The sequence below is a fragment of the Rhinoraja longicauda genome, chromosome 33, assembly GCF_053455715.1.
Source record: "Rhinoraja longicauda isolate Sanriku21f chromosome 33, sRhiLon1.1, whole genome shotgun sequence".
In the NCBI taxonomy this organism is placed as follows: Eukaryota; Metazoa; Chordata; class Chondrichthyes; order Rajiformes; family Arhynchobatidae; genus Rhinoraja; species Rhinoraja longicauda.
Genome location: NC_135985.1, coordinates 19,900,377 through 19,922,304, shown reverse-complemented (window position 1 = coordinate 19,922,304; position 21,928 = coordinate 19,900,377). Strand labels below are relative to the sequence as shown.

Sequence of the window (21,928 nt, the reverse complement as noted above, 5' to 3'; positions counted from 1 at the left end):
AATCTCCTCTGTACCCTCTCCATTTTGTCGACATCCTTCCTATAATTTGGCGACCAGAACTGCACACCATACTCCAGATTCGGTCTCACCAATGCCTTGTACAATTTTAACATTACATCCCAACTTCTATATTCGATGCTCTGATTTATAAAGGCAAGCATACCAAACGCCTTCTTCACCACCCTATCCACATGAGATTCCACCTTCAGGGAACAATGCACAGTTATTCCCAGATCCCTCTGTTCCACTGCATTCCTCAATTCCCTACCATTTACCCTGTACGTCCTATTTTGATTTGTCCTACCAAAATGCAGCACCTCACACTTATCAGCATTAAACTCCATCTGCCATCTTTCAGCCCACCCTTCCAAAAGGCCCAAGTCTCTCTGTAGACTTTGAAAATCTACCTCACTATCAACTACTCCACCTATCTTAGTATCATCTGCATATTTACTAATCCAATTTGCTACACCATCATCCAGATCATTAATGTAAATGACAAACAACAGTGGACCCAACACAGATCCTTGGGGTACTCCACTAGACACTGGCCTCCAACCTGACATACAATTGTCAACCATTACCCTCTGGTATCTCCCATTCAGCCATTGTTGAATCCATCTTGCAACCTCACTATTAATACCCAACGATTTAACCTTCTTAATCAACCTTCCATGTGGAACCTTGTCAAATGCCTTACTGAAGTCCATATACACAACATCCACAGCCTTGCCCTTATCAATTTCCCTGGTAACCTCTTCAAAAAATTCAAGAAGATTAGTCAAACATGACCTTCCAGGCACAAATCCATGTTGACTGTTTCTAATCAGGCCTTGTTTATCCAAATAATTATATATATTGTCCCTAAGTATCTTTTCCATTAATTTTCCCACCACAGACGTCAAACTAACAGGTCTATAATTGCTAGGTTTACTTTTAGAACCTTTTTTAAACAAAGGCACAACATGCGCAATGCGCCAATCTTCCGGCACCATCCCCATTTCTAATGATGTTTGAAATATTTCCGTCATAGCCCCTGCTATTTCTGCACTAACTTCCCTCAATGTCCTAGGGAATATCCTATCAGGACCTGGAGACTTATCCACTTTTATATTTTTCAGAAGTGTCCGTACCTCCTCTTCTTTAATCCTCATAATTTCCATCACTACTCTACTTGTTTCGCTTACCTCACATAATTCAATATCCTTCTCCTCGGTGAATACCGAAGAAAAGAAATTGTTTAATATCTCCCCCATTTCTTCCGGCTCAGCACATAGCTGTCCACTCTGACTCTCTAATGGACCAATTTTATCCCTGGCTATCCTTTTGCTATTGACATATCTGTAGAACCCCTTGGGGTTTTCTTTTACATTACTTTTACATTACGTACAAACTCCGTACAGACGGCGTCCGTAGTCAGGATCGAACCTGAGTCTGCAGTGCTGCATTCGCTGTAAGGCAGCAACTCTACCGCTGCGCCACCGTGCCGCCCTGCCTACTTCTCACCCCATCGGCCACCATCTACCGACTCCATCTTCCTCCTCCCAGCTCCATTTGCCCATCACCTCCTTCCTCGCCTGATTTGAACTAACATCTTCCAGCACCTGCCTCACCCCATTCCTCTCACCTCTTTATAAAAACATAGAAAATAGGCGCAGAAGTAGGCCATTCGGCCCTTCAAGGCAGTACCACCATTCAATATGATCATGGCTGATCATCCTAAATCAGTACCCTGTTCCTGCTTTCTCCCCATATCCCTTGATTCCTTTAGCCCTAAGGGTTATATCTAACTCTCTCTTGAAAACATCCAATGAATTGGCCTCCACTGCCTTCTGCAGCAGAGAATTCCACAGATTCACAACTCTCTGGGTGAAATACCGGCTCCATCCTGTCTACACTCTCTGTACCAATCCAGGGTCTTGATCTAAAACATCAACCACCCCACAGATGTCGCCTGACCGGCTGAGTACCTCCAACCGTTTGTTTTTGTTCCAGCACGACCTGTCCTGCACCTTACCTTGCAGGTCCTTTTCTGATAATTATTTACATTGGAACCATGCAAATAATAAAGTGCTCGAGGGACTCCAGCAGGTCAGGCAGCATCAGTCCAAAGAAGGGTCTCAAAGAACGTTGCCTGTCCGTTCTCTCCACAGATGCTGCTTGACCCACTGAGTAACTGTGCGGGGCGGCACAGTAGCGCAGTGGTAGAGTTGCTGCCTTTCACCGCCACAGACCTGGATTCGATCCTGACTACAGGTGCTGTCTGTTCTCCCTGTGACCATGTAAGGTTTTATTCCGGGCTCTCCTGTTTCCTCGCACACTCCAAAGATGTACAGGTTTGTAGGTTAATTGGCTTCGGTTAAAAAACCTGTAAATTGTCCCTATTGTGTAGGATAGTGGTCGTGTACGGGCTGATCATTGGTCGGTGCAGACTCGGTCAACCAAGGGCCTTGTTTCTGCGCTTTATCTCTAAAGCCTAAAGTCACAGAGGGCCTCGAGCCCAGGCTCTGGAAACATGCAGAGGCCCACAAAATGGCGGAAAGACAATAACACGTCACAACCCACCCACCCACCCTGGAAGTCCTGGAGGAACAAGGGTTGTGGACACGGGAATCTGGAGCTAACAAGAAGGAGGACCTTAGTCCAAATGAAGAGTCACGCCTGAAACGTTGACTGTCCATTTCCCTCCACAGACACTGCCTGGCCTGCTGGGTTCCTCCAGCAGCTCTCCTTTCTCAGTCATGTCGCCAGCCCATGTATAGTTAGTTTAGTTTTAACTTCGAGATACAACAAGGAAACAGACCTTTTGGCCCACGGAGTCCACGCTGACCATCGATCACCTGTTCGCACTAGTTCTATGTTATCCCAGTTTTTTCATCCACTGAGGGAAATTTATGGAGGACAATTAAACTACAAACCTGCATGTCTTTGGGATGTGGGAGGAAACCGAAGCACCCGGAAGAAACCCACGCGGTCGCAGGGAGAACGTGCAAACTCCACGCGTGCAGCACCCAAGGTTAGGATCGAACCTGGGTCTCTGTGGACGCTATGAGGCAGCAGCTCGACCAGCTATAAGTCAGTAAGTTTGAGTTTGAGTTTAGCTTATTGTCACATGTACCGAGGTACAGCGAAAAGCTTTTGTCACGTGCTAACCAGCCAGCGGAAAGGCAAGGGATGATTCCAATCGAGTCATCCACAGTTTACAGATACGGGATAAAGGGAATAACGTGAATAACGCTTAGTGCAAGATAAAGCCAGTAAAGTCCGATCAAAGATAGTCTGAGGGTCTCCAATGAGATAGATAGAAGTTCAGGACTGCTCTCTAGTTGTTAGGATGGTTCAGTTGCCTGATAACAGTGGGTCCCACAATGGCCACATTCAATCACCTTATAATCCGCAGCGGTCTGCATGACTGCTTAAAAGATTACATTTGGGGAAGGGTAAATGCCAGGTACTAAAGCATAAATGACAGCCTGTTTTGACAATAGCAACATGCACGGCCCCTTTAAGAGGAAACATTTTGAGAAACAGAATGTCTCAGGAACATTAACTCAGTACAGTTATTTTCCCCCCACATTGTTTTCCTTTGGTTCTCAGTTTCTCACCTTCTCTTACCAGGAGTTAAGCTGCTAATGGCTCACGGATCGCACCGCTTCCACATTGTGCCAATGTGTGTTTCGGCAGACTTGTGGCTGGCTGGACGCCAGGACTCTGCTGGAGCGTGTTAGTTAGCAAGCTCGGGACTCCTCGTCCCAGCGAACAATCCTTCCTCTCGCTCGGCAGCTCAGAACAACGGCAAATCAGGGATCACTTTGCAAAACAGTCGCAACACAAGCTTTCATGGACCTCCTGCGTCCCTCCAATCTTCCCCATCACCTCGTACCTGTTGTTATGGCTAAGCTGAGGCAGTAAGACTGATCAGGCACATTTCAGGATTCAGTCACACTGAAAGGGTTGCGTCCCCTTTCCAAATACAAAAAAAAAAATCGCATGAGATAATGAAAGTCATTGTGCCTTGATTAAAGGGCAATAGTTTAACTGTAGAAAAACTAGCAATTGCTGAGGAAATTAACTCCTTGTCTGTCCTGTAGCTGTGGACTGCTTGCTTCAAAGCGTGTTGCCACTCTTTACTCTCCAGTCTACGCCTGGCCCCCAGCTGTGATTCTGCCCAGCTAGAATCAAACGCCTATTTCAATTGCACTGATTACTGGATTCTGATCTGGAAATAGAGACACAAGAAACTGCAGATGCTGGAATCGTGCACAGAAGACAAAGTGTTGAACTAACTCAGCAGGTCAGGCGGCATCTGAGGAGGGAACAGACAGGCGACGTTTCAGGCCGGGTAGAGACAAAGTGCTGCAGCAACTCAGCGGGTCAGGCAGCATCAGTGGAGAAAAAGGATGGGTCGCGGTTTCAGGGCCAAATCCTTCAACACACAAACCTTCATCAAATAAACCAACCTCCCTTCTATCAATTCCACTTATACCTCACGCTGCCTCGGCAAGGCCAGCAGCACAATCAAGGACGAGTCTCACCCCGGCCACTCCTCTCCTCTCCCATCAGGCAAAATGTATGGAAGTGTGAAACACACACTTCCAGATTCAGGGATAGTTTCTCCCAGCTGTTAGCAGGCAACTGAATCATCCTACCACAACCAGAGAGCAGTGCTGAACTACTATCTACCTCTTTGATGGCCCTCGGACTATCCTTGAGCAGACTTTGCTGGCTTTTCCTTGCACTGAACGTTATTCCCTTAACATGTATCTGTACACTGTAAATGGATTGATTGTAATCATGTATTGTCTTTCTGCTGACTGGTTAGCACGCAACAAAAAGCTTTTCACTGCACTACAGGTGACAATAAACTAAATTGAACTTCCTTCGAGGGGGACTCTGTCCTTGTTGTAATCGGGGGGGGGGGAGGGGGGGAGGGGGAGCAAGAGTGGAGCTACTTGAGGTGGTCCTTGAGATATCGAGGTGACATGTGTGAGGGCCTCATCTGTGATAGGAGAACTCCCATTCCCTAAAGAATGAGGACATCTCAGACGTCCTGGCATGGAACACCTCATCTTGGGCGCAGATGCGGCGGAGACGGAGGAATTGGGAGTGGGAGATAGAGTCTTTGCGGGAGGATAGACATCAAAATGCTGGAGTAACTCAGCGGGACAGGCAGCATCTCTGGAGAGAAGGGATGGGTGACATTTCGGGCCGAGGCAGGGTGTGAAGAAATGTAATTCAGATCGCTGTGGGAGTCAGTATGTTTGTCACAGACGTTACTTGATAGTCTATCTCCTGTGATGGAGACGGTGAGATCAAGAAAAGGCAGCACCTCGACAAGGCCACCAGCATTATCAAGGACCAGTCTCATATCAGCCACTCCCTTCTCCTCTCTCCCATCAGGCAAGAGGTATAGAAGTGTAAAAACGAGCACCTCCAGGTTTTTCCAGACTAAATATTCAGTGTCTCCAAATTAATAGGCCATAAACTAACCGGAGGTTATCATAATATTGTGGGTAAGTTAACACCCGAGTGTTTAAGATACCTGAACTAATGTCTTCAAATCCCACACTGTAACAAAGGAATTTAAATTCAGATATTTAATTACAAGTAGAGAATAAAGAAAATAGTGCTTTTAATTGTTAAAGTGAACCTACTTGATTGTTGTGGAAAAGGCACAAAGTGCTAGAGTAACTCAGCGGGTCTGGAGAACATGGATACATGATGATTCGGGTCGGGACCCTTCTTCAGTCTCAACCTGAAACGTTACCTATCTATGTTCTCCGAAGATGCTGCCTGACCCACTAAGTTATGTCAGCATTTTGTGTCTTTTTTTTGTAAACCAGCATCTGCAATTCTTTGTTTCTTCGAAGACGGAATTACAACTGATTTTCATCATTCGTGCTTTGTTTCATGTCCTTTTGTGTTTGAAACAGCATCTGCACCTCTTTATATCTGCTAATGCTTGTTGTGGTCTCATATCTTCTAGTGTAGAAATCTGCCACTTGTATGCTTTCTGGCATATATGTGACTCCAACCCTAAGTTGGACAACTGGCCCTAAATCTCCCCTGGAGGTTCAAAGGTTTTTAGTTTTTGAGATACAGCGCGGAAACAGGCCCTTCGGCCCACCGAGTACGCACCGACCAGCGATCCCCGCACATTAACACTATCCTACACACACTAGGGACAATTTACACCTACACCAAGCCAATTAACCTACAAACCTGTACATCTTTGGAGTGTGGGACCACATGGTCACGGGGTGAACGTACAAACTCCGTACAGACAGCACCCGTAGTCGGGATCGAACCCGGGTCTCCGGCACTGCAAGTGCTGTAAGGCAGCAACTCTACCGCTGTGCCACCGTACTGCCCAGGTATTTAGGAATGGGCAACAAAATATATATATTTTAAATGATGATAATGGGGTCTTGCTTTGCTTTTGTGCAGACTCTTGAAAAAAGCAATGGACTGCTCTGTCCCATAGAAATCAGTGGTATTGGGATATGGATCTCCTGGACGCAGGGGAGAAGACTTTAACTTGGCATCAGGTTCGGGACAGACATTGTGGGCTGATGGGGCTGTTCCTGTGCTGAGCTGTTCCCTCCCAGTCAGATCCTTCCTGCACCGCCGGAGCCTCACTACCAGCGCACGCTGCCCTTGGGACGGCTGCTATGGAGAGGAGACGGTGGCCCACCTCTTCACAGAGTGTGGATTTGCAAAGAGAGTCTGGAGAGGTTTGCAGGGGTCCCTGTCACGATTTATTCCGAGCAGCTCCATCACAGAGGACTCTGTGATCTACGGACTGTTCCCAGGGACACATTCAGAGACTGACATCGAGTGCTGCTGGAAGGTCATCAACTCGGTGAAAGACGCTCTTTGGTCTGCCCGAGCTTTGTTGGCCTCCCAGCGGAGCGAGCTGTCCGTGGGGGAATGTTGCCAACTGGCCCGCTGCAGACTGCAGGAGTACGTGCTGAGGGACGCTCTGAAGCTCGGTGCAGCCAACGCCAAGGCCCTGTGGGGGAGGACCACAGTCTAGGGTCCTTCCCCTGCTGGACATGGGGGGCAGGGTGTGGTGGAGACGCCCCTCCAAATAAGGGAAGGGAGTCCACGCCAGTGGGCACATGAGTGGCATGGGTGGGGGGTATCATATCATATCATATCATATATATATACAGCGCGGAAACAGGCCTTTACGGCCCACCAAGTCCGCGCCGCCCAGCGATCCCCGCACATTAACATTATCCTACACACACTAGGGACAATTTTTTTTACATTTACCCAGTCAAATTAACCTACATAATGTGTAATGTGTAATGTTGTAAACCGTATTGAATGTATGTATAGCCTCCGAGAATGTAGGATGGAGTTTTGTAAAGATCATGTTTTGTATATATTTGTTTCTCGAATAAAGTATATTTTGAAATTTAAAAAAATGTTCTACGTACATCATTAAGGAAGGGGAGAAGCACATAATGTGTCTGACATTGAAGTCAAGCATTCTTTGAATGGATGATAGCATCAGATATCAATTCAGACAAACCCACCATTTTATAAACAATTTGGGCGTCGTGATATTACAAAGAAAGCTTTGAGGTCCATCCTTAAATAGTTTGTGAAAATTCTTGCAAGTCTACATTTTTAGAATAAATCTAAAAGCCTGAAAATTAAATCATAGCAATAATACTGACACAGTCACCCATGGGGAACATCTTATGAATTTAATGCATCTTTTGCATAACCCAATTATGTTAACATTTGGATAATAAGGACAGTGATGTTACTGATTCCCTATTAAGTAATACAAATTATATAATGCATTGTGTGTTGTTGCTGCCATGATGATTACAGGATAACCTTGAACTTATCCTTGACCTCCATTTCCCCCAAGCACAGAGCCCACCATGTTTTGGAATTTAGACTTTAGAGATACAGTGTGGAAACAGGCCCTTCGGCCCACCAAGTCCGCCTAGCCCAGCAATCCCTGCACACTAGCACTATCCAACACACTAGGGACAATTTACAATTTTTTTTCCCCCCGAAGCCAATTAATCTACAAACCTGTAGGTCTTTGGAATGATGGTGGACACTGGAGTACCTGGGGAAAACCCACGCAGTCACAGGGAGAATGTACAAGCGCTGTACCTTGGACTGTGGTGCATCGAACCCTGGACTGTGGCGCTGTAAGGCAGCAACTCTACCACTGTGCCTCCGCAACGTTTCTTACTTGAGCCTAACCTCAAACATTCAGATAGATGGGCCACATTCTTTTGTGTAGAATGTAAAATCTTACAAAGCAAGAGGCAGAACGACAGGTTATATGAGTTGGGTCGGGTTGGGTTTGGTTTGGGTAATAACTTTGTTGCTGCAAACGATAAACTTGTTAAAGTTGAAATTGCATTTATTTCCATGGGGATTTTCCTGCTCCTACTACCTATGGACTTATGGGACCCTTCTCTAGATAGAACTGGTGTGAATGGGTGATGGATGGTTGGTGTGGACTGGGTGGGCCAAAGGGGCCTGTTTCCACGCTGTCTCGCTAAAAACTCTAAACTTAAACTCTAAACGACTGTTATAAAATTCAAATTATTTATAGTCACCAGTTCTCAAACATGGACTATGAACTCCATTTCTCTCGCCTTAGATGCAGCCCGACTCCCTGTTGGAAATACTAAAAATGATGAGAGGCAAAGATAAGGTGGAGAGCCAGAGATTTTGTTCCCGAATGGAGATGTCAAATACTAGGTGGTTTCGTTTTAAGGTGAGAAGGGGGGGGGGTTTAAAGGAGATATACAAAGCACAATTTTTATACAGAGAGTTGTACTGTAGGTGCCTGGAACACACAGCCATGGGAGGTGGTAGAAGCAGTTACAACAGTAATGTTTTCGAGGCATTGAGACAGACTCTTGAAGGGACAGGCAATAAATGGATACAAAAACTGTGCAGGCAGATGGGTTTAATTACATTGGCATCATGGTTGACACATAATGGTGGGTTGTAGGGCCTGTTCCTGTGCTGTACTGTTCTATGTTCTATGCATCAGTATTTACAGTAGTAAATTGGATATAAGATGATCACATAAGCAGCAATGTCATAAATTTCCAGATATTCCACATTAGAACTGAGATGAGGAAAAAAAATTCAGTCAGAGAGTTGTGAATCTGTGGAATTCTCTACCTCAGAAGGCAGTGGAGGCCAATTCTCTGAATGCATTCAAGAGAGAGCTAGATAGAGCTCTTAAGGATAGCGGAGTCAGGGGGTATGGGGAGAAGGCAGGAACGGGGTACTGATTGAGAATGATCAGCCATGATCACATTGAATGGCGGTGCTGGCTCGAAGGGCCGAATGGCCTCCTTCTGCACCTATTGTCTATTTTAATGTCATAGTCTGACCTATAACTATTAGCGAGGGGTACTTTGTCTTAACATCTTGTGTTTAAGCCGGCACTTCTGGCTGCAGTAACGCCTCAACTTTGCTACAGTAGCTTATGTATGGAGATGCGAAATACTACCAATGCTGGAATCTGGAGCAAGAAGCGACCAGGTCAAGCAGCGTCTGTGGAGGAAAAGAGATGGTGGATGTTTCGGGTCCAGAGTCTGTGATTGGAACCCACCACCATTTGTATCCAAGGGAAGAAGTCTAACAATTGTGTGTCAGCAGATGCAAAGGAGTAAAGACCGAACTGAGCCAGCTTCTTCCAAGGCCCACATAAAATTAAGATCATTCACCCATCTACAAAACAGGTCTACTGAAGTGAAGAGCAGTAAAGTTACCACAACTCCACACCTTTGTAAGGTGATGCATGCAAAACTCCAGAGTGAATAGCTTAAAATTCACGACGATATTTATACAACACCCTGGTTTCAGCAACTCAGATTTCACATGCCACTTGACCAGTTCATAAGTTCATGGAGCAGAATTAGGCCATTTGGCCCATCACGTCAATCATGGCTGATCTAACTTTCCCTCCCAACCCCATTCTCCTGCTTTCACCCCATAACCCCTGACACCCTTGTCCCCATCTCACCCCAAAACATCACCTATTCATGTCTTCCAGAGATGCTGCCTGAACGATGAGTTACTCCAGCACTTTGTGTCTTCTTCTGTAAACCAGCATCTGCAGTTCCTTGTATCTCTCTATCCTTGTAATAAGGGTCACTCTGCATGTTTCTGGGTCAAGGGGGAAGTAGCAGATTCTTAACGTGATGAGGTTGCCAATTCAAAAAGAAAAACATTCATTCTCTTCAGGTTCTTTCAAATGCCCAGATGTGGATTTGAGCCAGAATGAGGGGTGTGGATTAGTAATCTTCCGCAGTGACCCAGATGTTGATATTATCAGTGTTCCACATATTCATACAATACAACGAAGAAGAAGGAATCGGATCGTTCTAAGGGCCCTGCATCAGATTCTTCACTCAATAAGGTCATGACAATAGACAATAGACAATAGGTGCAGGAGTAGGCCATTCAGCCCTTCGAGCCAGCACCGCCATTCAATGCGATCATGGCTGATCACTCTCAATCAGTACCCCGTTCCTGCCTTCTCCCCATACCCCCTCACTCCGCTATCCTTAAGAGCTCTATCCAGCTCTCTCTTGAAAGCATCCAACGAACTGGCCTCCACTGCCTTCTGAGGCAGAGAATTCCACACCTTCACCACCCTCTGACTGAAAAAGTTCTTCCTCATCTCCGTTCTAAATGGCCTACCCCTTATTCTTAAACTGTGGCCCCTTGTTCTGGACTCCCCCAACATTGGGAACATGTTATCTGCCTCTAATGTGTCCAATCCCCTAATTATCTTATATGTTTCAATAAGATCCCCTCTCATCCTTCTAAATTCCAGTGTATACAAGCCCAATCGCTCCAGCCTTTCAACATACGACAGTCCCGCCATTCCGGGAATTAACCTAGTGAACCTACGCTGCACGCCCTCCATAGCAAGAATATCCTTCCTGATCAACCTCAGTCGCCTCTCAGATCCCCAAATTCCCTTTGTGCCCCAGACCTACCAGTTTGTAGATTGCAAACGCAAATTGGAGGAACAGCACCTCATATTACGCTTGGGCAGCTTACAACACAGCGTTATGAATATTGATTTCTCTACCTTCAAGAAATCCTTCCATCCTCTCTATCTCCATCTTCCCCATGCTAGTCGTCGTACTAGTTTCACTGTCCTCTTGTTGAGTTTCACTGTTTGTATAACTCATTATCACCTTCCCCACAGCCAACAATGGATCATTGTGGGCTCTACATTTCCTTGACCATCATTGCTTTTTGCAAATCGTTAATTCATTTGTTCTATGTGCCGTCTATATCTCTCGCTTCCCTCTCCCCTGACTCTCAATCTGAAGAAGGGTCTCGACCCGAAACGTCACCTATTCCTTTTCTCCAGAGATGCTGCCTGACCCGCTGACTAACTCCAGCTTTTTGCGTCTATCTTTAGTTTGTAGATGTTGTTTAGTTTGCAAGAGCTATTCGGCACAGGATCCAAGTCTTACCGTGAAACAGAGATGTTTATTACTGTCCAGAAGTGTCCCTTTACAAATGCCGTATACAACAAGCCAGCATCAACACGGAGCACTTGGTGAATCTCAGACTGTGCCTTTCTGTTGAGAAACCACTTTGGCATTTTCACTCTGCTGCTGTTTGCAACTTGTTTACATATTTCCCTGCTTTTTACGAAGTAATATTCCACACTTTATTACTTGAGGGGGAAAAGTAATAATGATTTGCAAAGGTCAAATGAACCATTTCTGATTATACATAGTTTCTGTTAATGGTTTAACTTGCTGTTAGTTACAAATTAATCTCAGTCAGTGGGAAAATAATATTCTCATCAACCTGCAATAAACCATCAGAGTTAACTTTTAAAATACCTTAATGTATCCTGCCAAAGGCAATTCGCATACCTCTTGGCAAAGGCATTGAGTCAACAGCTTGTAGCCAAATATCACGTCTAATGTTGCAAAATGTTCACAGGAGTTTTGTCAAACAGAATCTGTCAAGAATAATGTCAGGAGGTGTTAGGGGAACTTCACTAGAGGGACTGTAGCAACACAGAGCAATACGGATATGGGGTTTGTACATTCTCCCTGTGACCGTGTGGGTTTTCTCCGGGTGCTCCGGTTTCCTCCCACACTCCGAAGACATACAGGATTGTAGGTTAATTTGGCTTCAGTAAAAATTGTGAATTGTCCCTAATGTGTAGGATAGTGCTGGAGTATGGGAATCGCTGGTCGGCGCGGACTCAGTGGGCCGAATAACCTGCTTCCACACTGCGTCTCTAAACCAAACAAAAAAACTAAATTGAAGGAGGAATTCTCTGCCTCAGAAGGCGGAGGAGGCCAATTCTCTGAATGCATTCAAGAGAGGGCTAGATAGAGCTCTTAAGGATAGCGGAGTCAGGGGGTATGGGGAGAAGGCAGGAACGGGGTACTGATTGAGAATGATCAGCCATGATCACATTGAATGGTGGTGCTGGCTCGAAGGGCCGAATGGCCTACTCCTGCCTATTGTCTATAGTAACGTTAATTTCTTCCCAATAAAAATAGGGGGTTGGGGAAAAAATATCCCATTATGAAGATTTTTTTTAAAAATCAGATTTTAAAGGGTACTGTAAATGAGGAGGTAAAGGGATTTAGAAATTGATCTACAGAATGATGAAAGAATTATCACGAATGGCCAAACGATAAAGACTGGGTAAGTGCAAGGAGTCAAGAGTTAGAGGAGCATGGAGATTAAAAATGGCAGTATCTTTTTGAGTCATACAGCCCAACATGCCCGCACCGACCATCTTCACTTGTCCCACCTCCATGCCAACTAGGCCATGCCAACCATCGATCATCCATTCACATTAGCTCTATGTTATCCCACTTTCGCATCCACTCCCGACGCACGAGGAGCAATTTACAGCGGCCAATTAACCTACAAACCCGCACGTCGTTAGGATGTGAGGTGAAACCAGAGTACCCAGACCGAACCCCACGAGGAGAACATGCAAACTCCACACAGACTGCACCAAAGATCAGGATTGAACCCGGGTCTCTGGCACTGTGGGGCACCAGTTCCACCATCAGGCCTTAAATGATTTAAACTATTCTATAGGACTATTCTGAAAAAGAGTGAATGTATTCTCCACGAGGGTTTTGTCTCTATCAAAAATACAAAACAGATTAGTTGGACAACAGACTATAGTCGTTTTTTCCTCAGCTTTCCTACAGTTTCAAAATATTTTGTTCTGAAGGATTCCGACCCGAAACATCATCAATTCCTTTTGCCCGGAGATGCTGCCTGACCCGCTGAGTTACTCCAGCATTTTGTGTCTATCTTCTTTAAATTCCTTTGAGATATTCTGACCTTGCCTAGCGTGTTTCCACGGGTTACATTTGTGCTGTCTCTACGCCAGCTCACTTTTGGGTTCCCAACTTTGCCTTTGCTGCCCTGAAAGAACAATGGCAAGGAATAGGCCCAGTGGCAGCTTTGAACATACCTTCGTGTGCTCAACATGTCAGCAACCAGGAGACAGGGTCATCAGAGCCATTCAGGAGACAAGATGGAATCCTGCTTAGTTTTAATCCGTCTTCCTCCTAGCTGTGCCTTGGTCCCTATGCTGCCAACTCACTGCAGTCCAGCAACAGTCCTTTGACGGCCTGGTGCAATCTCAGTGGGTTCCACTGGTGCAGGACTGATGTAGGACCGGACGGTCAAATGTACCATCTCTTGTTAAACTGATGCCAACACCATCTTTTGTTCAATTACTCTGCTTGGGATTTTGCCGAGCAAATACTGGCCACTGAAATTGCCATAAAATGCCACAATTGCCATAAAATTATAATGACTGTACACCTGGGTATATCCTGGCAAGACAGAGTGTCCAACGCCGAGATTCTGTCTTGCGCTGGCCTTCCGAGTATGTACACTCTACTCAGGCAGTGCAGGCCGCGGTGGCAGGGCCATGTCCACCGCATGGAGGATGGCCGTATTCCAAAAAGACATCCTCTATGGAGAGCTGACATCTGGAAGGAGAACCATCGGCCGCCCCCAGCTACGTTACAAGGATGTCTGCAAGAGAGATTTGAAGGCGCTCGACATCGACGTGGTGTCCTGGGAGAGCCTTGCAGCTGACTGCACGAGGTGGAGAGGTACCCTGAACCAACACCTCAAAACGGGGGAAGAGACACTGATGAACGCAGCGGCAGACAAGCGGGCACGTAGAAAGGAGCGCAGCAACTTCTACAGACCAGAGTCCACACGCAAATGTGACCTTTGCGACAGAGACTGTCACTCCCGCATTGGTCTCTTCAGCCACAAGCGTCGCTGCTCTAGCCGAGGTGTGGAGCAAGCAGCCAACTAGGATGCTTCACCCATGGTCAGCCATGACCGAGGGGGCCTAACTAACTAAGTACACCTTCGTAATGCACGTTTGTGATGGGCATTTCTGAGAGCTGCAGCATGGTGTATGTATGCCTTCAAAGAAAAATAGCTCTATTTGTACACCCATCTTCCTCTCTCATTTTTTTCCCATTCTTGCAGCTACTCTGACCATGCATGATTTGGAGTGGGGGGGGGGGGTGGGGTGGGGGTGTGGGGGGGAGGGAATGTGGAGATAAATCATCCTGTTTCCTTCTATCTATCAGGTTCAGAAGTACATGAATCATACATTTGCTTTGATTCTTTGAACTATCTTGCAGAATTGGGGAAAGATGACAATATTAAAAGTAAGGGGAAAGAAAAAAGAAGAGTTTGAGTGAAAAAAAGGCATTCCAGATACAGAAATATGAGTAGTCTTTCTCCAAGATTTGTGTGAAATCTTCCCAATGTTAATGTGTTTACGTTTTGATTTGCAAATATCTCTGGATGGAATCTGAAAAGTGTTGCGTACTGATTTTGAAACTTGGTGGATGCTAGCTGTGTTTATGTGACATGGGCCCCTTTTGCCTATCCCTATCCAGGTGGCCATTGTGTTCAAAGCCATTGAATGTATATTTTAAGCTTTTCACTGTATCATAGTGCTGGAGTATACAAAGTCACCGTTGACCTTTGAAGGCCATGGGAAAGTGTACAGTGGAGGTGTGTGGCTTTAATTTCTGTGTGGGGAGCAAGGGATCGGCACGGTGGCGCAGCGGTAGAGTTGCTGCCTTACAGCGAATGCAGCGCCGGAGACTCAGGTTCGATCCTGACTACGGGCGCCGTCTGTACGGAGTTTGTACGTTCTCCCCGTGACCTGCGTGGGTTTTCTCCGAGATCTTCGGTTTCCTCCCACACTCCAAAGACGCACAGGTATGTAGGTTAATTGGCTGGGCAAATGTAAAAATTCTCCCTAGTGTGTGTAGGATAGTGTTAATGTACGGGGATCGCTGGGCGGCGCGGACCCAGTGGGCCGAAGGGCCTGTTTCTGCGCTGTATCTCTAAATCTAAATCTAAAAAATCTAATTGTTGTTTTTACTCTTAACTAATGGAAAGGGTTTCCATTCAGAAGATAGGGGACTGAAGTATCTGTCACAGTGACTTCAAGCTGACAACACCAAGTCAGAAGGTTGTGGGTGCAGATCCTATTCTGAAGACTTGACCTGAAGAGTTCAGGTGGGCATTCCCTTGACAACCATGCTGAGGTTGGACATTCCATGGACAACCATGCTGAGGTTGGACATTCCATGGACAACCATACCATCAGAAATGCTGCCTTTGGGATGAAATGGTAATGCGTGCTTCTGCATGTCTTCTCAGATGCATGCAAAACATCCTGCGGCAATATTTTGAAGTGGTGGAATCGTGAGGGTCAGGTTGCCTCTCGTGACCTGGTCAAATTTTTAACTTCAATTCGTCTAAAAACAGATTATCTGCTCTTTTTGGCACTGTTTAGTTTAGTTTAGTTCCAATTGGTTTAGTTTAGTTTAGTTTAGAGATACAGCGTGGAAACAGGCTCTTCGCCCCACAGAGTCTGCGCTGAACAGCGATCCCTGTGCACTATCCTGCACACACTAGGGACGATTTACAACTTTACTAATCCAATTAGCCATAAACCTGCACGCCTTTGGAGTACGCTGGTGTTCCTAAGCAGTGACAGATTTTCATTGCATCCACACCCTCGACTGAAAAATGGCTGTAAATCACTTTGGCGTGTTCTGAAATGGTTATGAATGTCTCTGCAAAAGTCCAAGTCTCGATTATGTTGAGCAGAGAGTCATTCTGCCAAACATTATTCAGTATTAAAACTGCTGGGTTTCGGCACTTACTGCATCGATCACTTTATATTTTCACGAAAATGAACATGGACCAGAAAATAAATAAGAAACGCAGTGAACTCTGAGGTCAAATAACAAATAGAATATTAAACGGCAGGCCAGGACTTAATGGAAGAATAAAGGCTTATATAGTCTGTGGAATAATAAATTATTCTTTGCCAGTTTTAAATGGGATTAAGGGATTAAGAAACACTGGCACAAATTCATTGGTAGTGAAGCTGATTAGATAACTAATTAGAAGACACAAGAGACTGCAGGTGCTGGAGTTTTGAGCAAAACCCAAAGTGCTGGAGGAACTCTGTGGGTCAGGCAGCATCTGGGGAGGGAATGGGTAGGTAATCTTCCGGGTCAGGACTGATTGGAGTAGGGTGGAGAAAGCTGGAAGAGAGAGGTGGGGGCAGGATGAAGCCTGGCAAGTGATAGGTGGTTACGCAAGAGGTTGGGGGGCGGGTGTGATTGCCAAATGGTTGGAGCAAGTGTCCAAGGCTAGAGATATCAGATAAGAAGAGGAGAGGAGGAATTAAATGTAAATACAGAGGGAAGGATGTCGGTAGAAGAGGATGTGGGAGGGGAAAGAGGGGAGAAAAAAGAGAAACGAGGGACTCGGAGATGAGAGATGAGTGACGGAGGAAGGGAAAAGAGCAGGGCTCTGGTGGGAGATGGTGGGAAAATGGAAGCACATCAGGGTGGCAGTGTGGGTCTTGGGAAAGAAAGGAGGTGATGGGGTAGAAGTTTCCTCAGCCATGTGTTTCTCTATCAGAAGAAGGTTGAAACCCACAAAGTCACCTATTCCGTTTCTCCAGTGATGCTGCCTGACCTGCTAAGTTATTCCAGCATTTTGTGTCTATCTTCGGTATAAACTAGCATTTGCAGTTCCTTCCTACTCTTTGACATTATGTCAATCAGCCTTTGTTCTTTACCCATAGAATCCGACTAAACCTACTCGACTATTTATTTCACAACTTTAACGGGTGTCAGGGGTTATGGGGAGAAGGCAGGAGAATGGGGTTAGGAGGGAGAGATAGATCAGCCATGATTGAATGGCGGAGGAGACCTGATGGACCGAATGGCCTATTGCTGCTCCTAGAACGTATATGATCTTATGAACCCCAGTGATTGAGACCTAAATATCTATGTGCCTTTCTAATGGTGAGGCTGTGCTACTCTGTGGAGATAAATCAGCCATGATTGAATGGCGGAGTAGACTTACTGTGTCGAATGGCCTAATTCTACTCCTATCACTTATGATCTTAAAACACCGATATCAGATCTCTTTGGACTCTGTTGCTCCTTGGGGGAGGATGATTTAATTTAATGTCTTTGCATAGAATTGCAAATGTTAGCAGTTTTATATCAACTTGGTTCACAAAGTAAGTAGCGTTTGGCAATCTGATCAATACATCTCAAGCATGCAGGAATTACAATCCATCGTTTCAGCAGCCAACTAGTTCTTCAGTGTCAAAACACATTCTGCTTCCATTAACAACATTTAGTAGCACCACAGATGTTAAAAACATCCCAAATGTTACGAGCAATGCAGTCAAACAAATGTTGCCTCAAAAGCCAAAGAGGAGATAAGGGGGTTGTTCAAAGAAGTGGATTTAAAGGGGGAAACAGAGGTTGTGGGACTTAACAAGGGAATTCCAGTGATTTGGATCTTAGTATTGGAAAGCTGGCTGTCAATATTGGATCAGAGTGAACAAGGGGATGAGTAAGGATAGCCGTGATCAGAAAATGGATATGGAATAAGTTCTCTGCACTGTGGATATTTTTTTCATGCAAGTTTATAGAAAGTGAGAAGTGATTTATAAATAGTCACATGCAGGTTAATTGATGTGGGGGGGATTGCTAGTCTCTACTGAGTGAACTGATGGCACGAAGAAGTTTAAGAAAATAACTGCAGATGCTGGTACAAATCGAAGGTATTTATTCACAAAATGCTGGACTAACTTAGCAGGGAAGAAGGGTCTCGACCCGAAACGTCGCCCATTCCTTCTCTCCTGAGATGCTGCCTGACCTGCTGAGTTACTCCAGCATTTTGTGCACGAAGAAGTTTTATCGTTGTCTCACTTACCCATCAACTAGTGAAATGGAAAATATCACCACTGTTCCCACTTCAGGTTGTTGGCTGGTGTCCACTTGGCTTTCCTTCTCTGTGAACCTGCAGCAGATAATATCCACAGTGAGTGAGACTTTCCACACTCCAAAGTTTGGGAAGTTTTCTGATTGGGATGCCATCTGCCCATATCTTAGAAGACATGAACACAACTCCTGATGTGCATTACAGTGCAAGTCATAAAAGGCCACTTCAATGATTTATTGAAGACCTCAGTGATATTTCTCCTATTATTCCTCACATTGCCTTCTGACACATAAGGAGGAGATGGTCCTTGAAGTCTAAGCAGGTTCTCTGTGGATTTTCTCCGGGTGCTCCAGTTTCCTCCCACATCCCAAAGATGTACAGGTGTGTAGGATAACTGGCTTCTGTAAATTGTAAAATGTCCCTGGTGTGTAGGATAGTACCAGTGTACAGGGTGATCGCTGGTCAGCGCGGGCTCGGTGGGCCAAAGGGCCTGTTTCCTATCTCTAAACTATATTAGGGGAAATTCAAAGCACCGACAAGTGCACCCCTTTGTGATGTGCAAGGAAGCTGGAGGAAACTCATGTAGTCATGTGGAGAACATGCAAACTCCACACAGACAGCAGCGGAGGCCAGGATTGAACCTGGGTCCACTGGAGCTGTGCAGAAGCAGCACTGCCTGTTGTCACACGATGTGCAAGATCTGAAAACGAGGCTCGATAAACTTTTTAAGAGGAGTTGTGTTTTAAAATTGAGCAAAAGTAGACCAAGAACATATTTTTTCCTTGTGGTTGGGATGGCATGTGAGAGATTTGGAAAGGAGAACAAAATAATTATTCCTTGTTCATTGGCTTATGGAATGGTTAATTGCTGGATATGTGAGTGAGATCAAACGGTGTCAATGTTTACGATGAGTTTAGATAGGTAAATGAAGGTAATAAATGGATGCAGGTGGGAGGAACAACAACGCATGTTCCACTTGGTCCTTACAATGCAACAGTATGGACATTGAATTTTGCAATTTCAAGTAACCCCATCTTTTTCTTGCACACCCACCCCCATCCCCGAGCACAACCTTCAACCACTATCACCCACCAACCCAGTCGCCCTTCTCCTCTCCCCTCCTTTGTACACTCATCTCCCATCCCCAAATCTCTCATTTCCCTATATAGGTTGCTATGTAAATGCAAACCTTCACGTTGCATTTCTTGTCAAAGAGAAGAGGAGCAGTATAACCAACAGCGAGGACGGACGTTGAGAGAGGGACTCAGAGCTGCCATCGAAGAGAGGTGGAGAACTGCTTCAATGTGGGCAGGCCTTGAAGAGAAAGTCTAATGGATAGTACATTAAATATTGTGTCCCTCATGGATCTCCAGTGCTCCCTCCTCCATCAGGAAGGTCCACCTCCCTCTGGAACAAAGACCCTCCCATACTCCTCCACCAATGCTCTGACCACGGTCCGAAAGCAGGATCTCTTCATGTTCATAAGTTATCGGAGCAGAATTAGGCCATTCAGCCCATCAAGTTTACTCCGCCATTCCATCATGGCCGATCTATCTCTCCCTCATTCTCCTGCCATTTCTCCATAACTCCTGTCACCTTTGCTAATCAAGAATCTGTCAATCTCCGCCTTAAAAATATCCATTAACGTGGCCCCACAGTCGTCCGTGGCAATGAATTCACCACCCTCTGACTAAAGATGAAGTCTCTTCCGAAACCTCGACCACCCCTCTGCCTCCACAGATCGCTGCTTCACCTGCTGAGTCCTCCAGCATTGTGTTTTTTTTGTTTTGCTGCAGTTTCCAACAACTCTCCTCTCTTTGTATCCGTTATTTTCCTGGGTCTGTTCCTCACGGTGTAGTATTTTGATTATGACCGATTTCTTGGCACAAATAGTGAACCAGTTAGTTACCACTCTCTTTGCTTTATTCACAATACAAACATTCGTGTGGGGGCAACACTGGCTGGGTACTGTTATCACAACAATCCACTTTAGCCAGCATGATAATTGACTTAAAATAGGATGTCAATTCCTTTCTTTGCTGGCAAATCCTCAGTAAATTCCTTTCTTTGTTGGCAAATCCATAAAGGAGAATCAATTCTGTGTGGCTTTTCACCGCATCATTTTTGCGGCTGATGCTGCTATTATAAATGAGGACATTGTTGCTGAGTGGGAAACAGCAAGTGAATTGCACACGGCAACATTTCACTAATAGCAACAGAAAATTATCTTTAATAATGAGGGGGTTTGGGGGTTTGGGGGCAGGGCCCAACACATGGAGGATTTTTCATTGTTTCTTCAGGTAGTTCCATTGGATTCCCAACTGAAAAAGTCATAGTTACAGGGTCAAACCTGTCCACGCCGACCAACATGCCCCATCTACACTAGTCCCATCTGCCTGCGTTTGGGCCAGATCCCTCTAAACCTATCCTATTCATGTACCTGTCAAAATGATTCTTAAACATTTCGATAGCACCTGCCTCAACTACCTCCTCCGGCAGCTCATTCTATACACCCACCACCCTTTGTGTAAAAAGGTTACCCCTCAGGTTCCTATTAAATCTCTCACCCCTCACTTTAAAACTGTGTCCTCTAGTTTTTGATACCCCTACTCTGGGCAAGAATATCCGCTCTGTTCCTCTCATGATTTAGTACACCTCTATAGGATCATCCCTCATCCTCCTGCGCTCCAAGGAATAGAGTCCCAGCCTGCTGAACCTCTCCCGATGGCTCGGACCTGTCCTTTGGTCTCACCCATTATGATACTTCTGCTTCCAGTGAAGCTCTATGTAATTTTCTTCTCCCATTTCTATGTTCCTATCAATAATTGAACTGTCAGCTATTTAACACAAGGCTTCGATTAATGGTATCATTGCACTGACATCCGCAAAATTGGTCCGTTGCTTCACATTTAAAACCGACACAGCTACATTTCCAAATGTCCATACGGAGTATGTAAGTTCCCCCCGTGACCCGCGTGGGTTTTCTTTGGGAGCTCCGATTTCCTCCCACGCTTGGTAAAATTGTGAGTTGTCCCTATTGTAAGCAGGACAGTGCCAGTATACGGGGATCGCTGGTCGGTGCGGACACAGGGGGCCGAGGGGCCTGTTTCCGCACTGTACCTCCAAACTAAACTGAAACAATGGGGATCGCTGGTTGGCGTGGACTCAGAGAGCAGAAGGGCCTGTTTCCGCACTGTATCTCCAAACTAAACTAAACCTGCTCTGATTCTCAGAGGACCAAAGCATTGTCATTTCTGGCGTAACAATGCTTCAAGCCTGACTGCCTGCATTCCACTGATGCCATTCCCATGATTGAGCAACAGTGTTTTATAGAACATTTAATCATCCCTGTCCGTAGTTATCTCGCTTTGACCTTGATTATACTCATAATTGCATCTCTACCCAACTCCCACATGTGCACATTGACATGGCATCAGCCAGTTTTAGAGTCCTTTTTCATTGAGATACTATGATTTAGGAAGAACTAGTTCCAACCTTTCACCTGAGATTTGCTAAGTCGGCAAACTAATGCTTTGTGATCAAAATAGGAAGCCGGTTCAACTGGCTTTAATACTCGTTAAAAGTTATTGTACATAGCTTTTTA

General features: G+C 45.4%; 1 protein-coding gene across 3 annotated transcripts in view; it reads right to left on the bottom strand.

Annotated features, from left to right (window-relative positions):
* The window catches only part of LOC144608987 (membrane progestin receptor gamma-B-like), a 75,033-nt gene extending 56,647 nt beyond the window's left edge, over positions 1 to 18,386 (bottom strand). For 2 of the 3 annotated variants that reach the window (XM_078427278.1, XM_078427280.1), the window contains exon 1: positions 3,606 to 3,663. The gene's annotated coding sequence lies outside the window, so the exon portion shown is untranslated. Of the gene's footprint in view, positions 1 to 3,605; positions 3,664 to 18,315 lie in introns of those variants that run through there. The other variant, XM_078427279.1, reaches the window with a different exon arrangement.
* Between the last annotated feature and the right edge of the window lie 3,542 nt (positions 18,387 to 21,928).